General features: G+C 41.5%; 1 protein-coding gene across 1 annotated transcript in view; it reads right to left on the reverse strand.

Moving 5' to 3' along the window:
- The window catches only part of arid1ab (AT-rich interactive domain 1Ab), a 51,739-nt gene that overhangs the window by 33,706 nt on the left and 12,033 nt on the right, over positions 1-6,000 (reverse strand). The gene's annotated exons all lie outside the window — the stretch shown is intronic.

Genomic DNA, 6,000 nt, shown 5'->3' on the forward strand with positions numbered 1-6,000 from the left:
GCGAGGGAAACGGAGAGTAGATGAAGAGGAGGGGGGTGGGGGGGGTTCGTAATGAGGTAGCCTCGCCTGTCAACAGCTGGAGCCAAGGTCATAAAGTGTCTGATGCTGTGTGTGTGTACATAAGATATGAGCTTGGTGGAAACCCAAACACAACACCCCTCCAGTGTAACAGAAAAATGAATACAATTAAGAACTATAATGAAGTAGTCATCCCCTGAAAAAGAGTCGTAGCCAGGGCTGTCTGGCTGGTTGGTGCAATCTCATGCCATCAACTCATCACACCACTGGCAGCGGGTGTTTCCCCATCAAACCCTCCACAGCGGCGGCATCTGAAAGTACGCTCCACAACGGGGGCTTTGAAGTAGCAACACCTCCTGGCCTGCTGACCTCGGGCAGCAGACACAAAGCTTTCATTGCTTCCCACGGTTATTAATCTGTGTTTTTTCTTTCTCCCACAAAAACCTCTTTTCCTTGGTTAAGGCAGACAACCACCAGGGCTATTTATAGCCAGCGAGACGGAGAGGGCAGTCTGCCGAAAATGTAACAGGTCCCAGCTGCACTGCTGTTTGAACCCGGGCCAGGCCTTGCTCTTCCTGGGCTTTAATAAAGCAGCAGGCTTTGGCACTCTATGAATGACAGTGCTGCAATGAGAGAGAGACGAGGTCGGGTGGGGGCTCAGCATGAGAGTGGTGTGTGTGTGTGTGAAAATATACGTGTGTGTGTGTGTGTGTGTGTTGGGTGGGGAGTAGGTGTTTGTGGTGGGGTGGGGGTGGCCATCAACAGGCTGTCAGGGTGGTCAACCAGCATTATCCAAGATAACATATTCCACTCCAGGTTTTCCCTCTAGCCTCCCCAGGCCACACTCTCCTGAGCTCCTCCAGGTTGAGAGAGTATATGTGTGTGCTATGTTGCGTGTGGAAGAGAAGGCGGAAGGGGGGGGGGGGTGTTACTACGTCCCCCAGGGTCATTACCGACCGCACCGTGGGGGGAAAGGTAACAGGCCCTGGTAGGTGCTCTCCTGTGACCTCTAATGCACTTTTAACCCCCGCCTGCAAGGAAGGACGCCATACCTCCCTCCCCGCCTCCCACCTGACATCATGCACAACACGCTGCTCAGCACTAAAGGCGACTGGTGGGGCAGACACCACCTTGTTGTTGGTTTTCAGTCCATTTCAGACAGGTGTATTTGTCTAATTAAGGCAAACAACAAAGTCTTCACATTCCCACAAACAAACGCTGGAGTACTCTGGATGGAGACGTGCTATAGCTCTTTTCCTAATGAGCTGCTTAAGCAGTTAGACGGAGCCTCCTGTGCCGTGCGTAAAGTGTGCCATCGAGGCCTGAATCACCCGCTAACGTCCTCCAATCCACATGAAAAATGACTCGTGTGCGAACAAAGTACAGAGCACCAAAAGGTAAAATCTATTTCTCATTTAGACAAAATCTCCCAGCGATGACTGGGCCATAAAACAATCAACCTTTGTTTTACTCGCCGATTTCGGTCGATATTTCGCCGGCGGTGAGAATATTTCTACACCAGCCTGTCTACGTGCTTTTCCATTAAGGAGGCTGACAGCTCAGGACTCGGTCCGGCGGGGAGAGAGGCGGAAAAGTACAGCTCGACTACAATCAGGGTTTCCAGCTCCCCGAGCCGAGACGTTCCCAAAACAAACCACTCGTCGGCCTCCCGTGTCTCACTTAACAACCACGCTGACGGATGTTTTTGTCCTTAAATATTCTAATCTGTGATGTAGAAAAGAAAAGATTAGAAAAGAGAATGGAGACATTTTTACGTATGCTGCAAATATGGGTATTGATTTGAGTATTTTTTACTTTATTTTTATTATTTAGTGGGTTTTATTTCCCATCTTATGATATGCAATCCATGTATTCTATTTCATCTTATTTTTACGATTGTAATCAAGCGTGTTTTATTTTCTATCTTGTCTCTATTTTCCTTCATTGTGAAGCCATACAAGATTATTATTATTATTATTATTATTATTATTATTATTATTATGTGAGGAGGTGGGAATAAAAAAGAGAATTTATACACTATTGAAAATAATAAAACGTTCGTGTTATATCTATAATATATAATGGCGCCTTGAAGAATATTTTCAGTTTATGAAGATTTATTTGGATTAATAAATAATGTATATAGCAACATGTTAATGAGGGCAAATTAGGGCTTCAACTAACATTTCTTAACATTAATCTGAAGATAATTTTCTCAATTAAGCCACGATCCAAGGTGATGTCTTTAAATATAATTATAATATAATATATACAGAGAAAATCAGATAATCTTCCCATTAGAGGCTGAAAACAACATTTTCTGTCAATTTTCATTAAAAATGACTTTAGAGATTATCAAAATAGTTTCTGTTTCTTTCCTCCCCGTGTGTTAACACCTCTGTGTGCAGCCGGCTGGGATACAGCTGTGGCCAGTCCCACTGCTCAGGCCTTCATTGATCTGTTTACCAGCATTTTCTTCCCATTGCTTTAAGTTGTGCACATCTGACACACATCCTCCAAGATCCCAGAGAGCTTCGGCTGACGCGTCTGTGTGTGTGTGTGTGTGTGTGTGTGTGTGTGTGTGTGTACTTTAACCACACTGAACAACCTCGGCAGCAGCTTGTGTATAGAGGTCAGGGACTGCTATACAAGGCTCTGTTCCTCTTTTCCTCAGTTATAGAATAAGAGGCTCTTCAGGAGGGCGATGCCATGGCTGCAGCGCTGGTGTTGTTCAGCAAAGACCTTGAGCATCTGAATATATTTTCACACATTGTTCTACGAATCTGAGCTTATAACCAATAAAACTATGATTTAAAAGTAGTATTCCTTTAATTAAATACTGCAGGTACGAGACCAGACCAGAAGAAAATAGGAGTAATGTCCTAAATACTTATTGGTCTATTTAAATACAGAACTGATTTCAAGGGTAAATAAAAGATTCAGTAAGTGTTGAACCTTCAAAATGGTCAAACTTTTTATTGGTTGGTTTGGACATCAGCACGGTTGTTCATTGTTCAGGGTCTGGTACAGAAAGTGATGTTTCAGGGGGAAATGTCAAGAGGGCGAGAGAGACACAGTGAAAGGACGATAAGCCGTTCAACACCGCAGAGTGTAAGTCTGAGTCCTTGTGCTTTGAAACACAGATTACTACCATCAAGGTCTGGCACGATGACCTGCTAACTACCACATGCGGATAATGGTTTGGCTCCGTTCCCTTCAATTACAAGAAAGGTTTAAAAATATCTTATGCTCAAGTTGTTAAATGGTTTTCCTGCAATCACAACAATACATCATTTCAGCAAAATATGCAATATAAGCATGTCGTCGCAGTTCAAAGCATGCAATGTGCAACGCCAACGAAGCCCACCATGGTGCGTCATGTTGTACTGTACTGCTCAACAGTCGAGGAAACTACCAACGTTTAGTTTCCACGACTTCTGAGTCCAGTCTGTGACGGATGAAACAAGATATTTGGCCTTTAGTTACAATTGGGGTTGTGAATTGGCAAGAATCTGGCGATAACATGTGTATCATCATGGGTTGCAATTCAATGTATTGCTATACAAACTGTCATAATATAAAGACAACACCACCATGTGCATAACATCTGATTCTTTCTTTGCAATCTGAGCAGAAACAATGTTTTCAATGGAATATAAAATGTCTTGCAGCTTTGCAGCATCACAAAACAGAATATACTAAAGTGGATCGATGTTTTCTTCCATGCATAGTTACAATCACTCCCAGACAAACGCATCACTTTAGCATCACAACGATACAAGCTAACACGTACCTGGAGGTTTATCTTTTCAATGCATACTGCTAAAAAAGAAAGCAGTTTTATTTGTTCTCAATATTATTTAGCACAGAAACAGAATCTATCCTTAATGTTTACAGAATATTAATATTATGCCTACATCTATATATGGTAGATCATTATAAAATACAAAGGAACACCTGTACAATCCAATACAACTCTGACTTTTATGATGCATATACTGTTCCTTTTCTTTTACAATTCAATTAGTCTGTATGTTTAATGACATGCTCATCAAGTATTCAGTCAGATAGTGATTTATTATAAAAGTAGTTGCAGTTTCAACCACTTTATTTAAAACCGTAACACTTTTCAAACCTTGGAAACATTAAGTGTCCAGCAGCTGTATGAACTCTGTGATAAACAATACTGTGTTTTTAGCCAATATTATAAAAATACTCTGATTTAGACCAAAGATAGGACTATAAACATACTCCTTAACGTTTATTAAAAACCTCACGAGAAATCAAAATAAGGATCTTTTGCAAAAAATCGGATTTTCACCAAAATATTCCTGATGCTTTTCCCCGCTCGACACGTCGTACACGTTTCTGACAAACTTTCCACGCACAGCCACAAAGTCTGAAACATGCACACCGGCTGGCAGCTCAACTCACAACACTGCACACTCTCCGTTTTCCTGCTCAGTCATCTAATCAATTTCTGAAGGAAACTCTTCCCCTCCCTCTCTTCCATAAAAAGAAATAAATAAATAACCATAATTAGCACATGGCTAATCTGCATAGAGGAAAGCCAGCGCACTCTTGGCAGAAGAGGTTGCACTGAGTATATTGTGTCATGACTGGGCTGCTGGTGGATATTGCAACTATTCAAAACTGTGTGTGTGTGTGTGTGTGTGTGTGTGTGTGTGTGTGTGTGTGTGTGTGTGTGTGTGTGTGTGTGTGTGTGTGTGTGTGTGTGACAGGGGGATAGGGATTTGTAAGGGGTTGGGGAGGATGGTATGGGATGGGACGGGGGGAGGTCTGGAGCAGTGCCTGAGAGCAGAGCTGTAGTCTAAGGGCCGAGCGGAGCAGATGGACCGGGGGGGGGGGGGGGGGGGAACAAACGATAAACAACTGCTGCTAATTTAATCCGCCACACGGCCACATGGCCTCGGCTCGGCGCACACACACCATTGTTCTGCGTTAAAGCCCTTTGACACGCAACACACCAGCGCTAGCAACACGACGAGCTAAGTCCGAGTCACACACACACACACACACAGATATTACTTTCATACACAACTTTAAGGGTGGATCTGGGCGCTTGGCGTTAATCACGTATCCACTTTCACAGTGGGAGCTGCCTGGTATGACCAGTCTGCACACGTGAAGGTTACACACTTTGCTCCAGGACGAGCGACAGCGTCTCTCCAACACTTTCTCCACTGACACTTCCCCAGGAGGAGGAGTCATGCTGAAGACACTTCAAGACGTTAGAGTATAGTAACTTTAAGCTCTCCGAAAGACAAGAAAAAGCTATCCGCTAAGCTAAGTCTATATGTCATCATGTTTGTTTCTGTGGAATTACTAATCATTTAATGGGGATTTGTATCCAGAGTGTTCCATTTATTTACCTTTACCTGGGCCTTTTCATTTGTATACTATTATTCTGTCTTTATTTATTTATTTCTATTGGTCAACTGCTCTCTTACTTACTTATTTACAGGCAGTTCCTTATTTTAAACAATATTTGACCAATTCCGGACTGTATTTGGAGTATATATATATATATATATATATATATATATATATATATATATATATATATATATATATATATATATATATATATATTTGTAGTAAATATTAACACTTTTCCATAAAATGTAAATAATCCTTCTTGGGAAAATATACAGAAACAATAGCAAAAACAAAAGTTTGTTTTTTGTTTTTCAGCTCTGTATCTGTATCTAGAAGTATTTTTCCCCCAGGACCAAACTACCTCTAAATAGATAACAATGTGGTTGCAAGAAAGTGAAAGCTAGTGGAGGTAATGAAGAATTCATTCATTTGATTATCATAAAACATTCAGCAACAACTATTTACATGAATACATGTTGCACATTATCCATATCTAAAAGATACATTTTGAGTATAGCTGTAGGATTTGGTGAATATAATAGTTTCTACATGAATTTGCTTTTAAATATAAATCCATGACAT

The sequence above is a fragment of the Cottoperca gobio genome, chromosome 11 (genome assembly GCF_900634415.1).
Source record: "Cottoperca gobio chromosome 11, fCotGob3.1, whole genome shotgun sequence".
Classification (NCBI taxonomy): domain Eukaryota; kingdom Metazoa; phylum Chordata; class Actinopteri; order Perciformes; family Bovichtidae; genus Cottoperca; species Cottoperca gobio.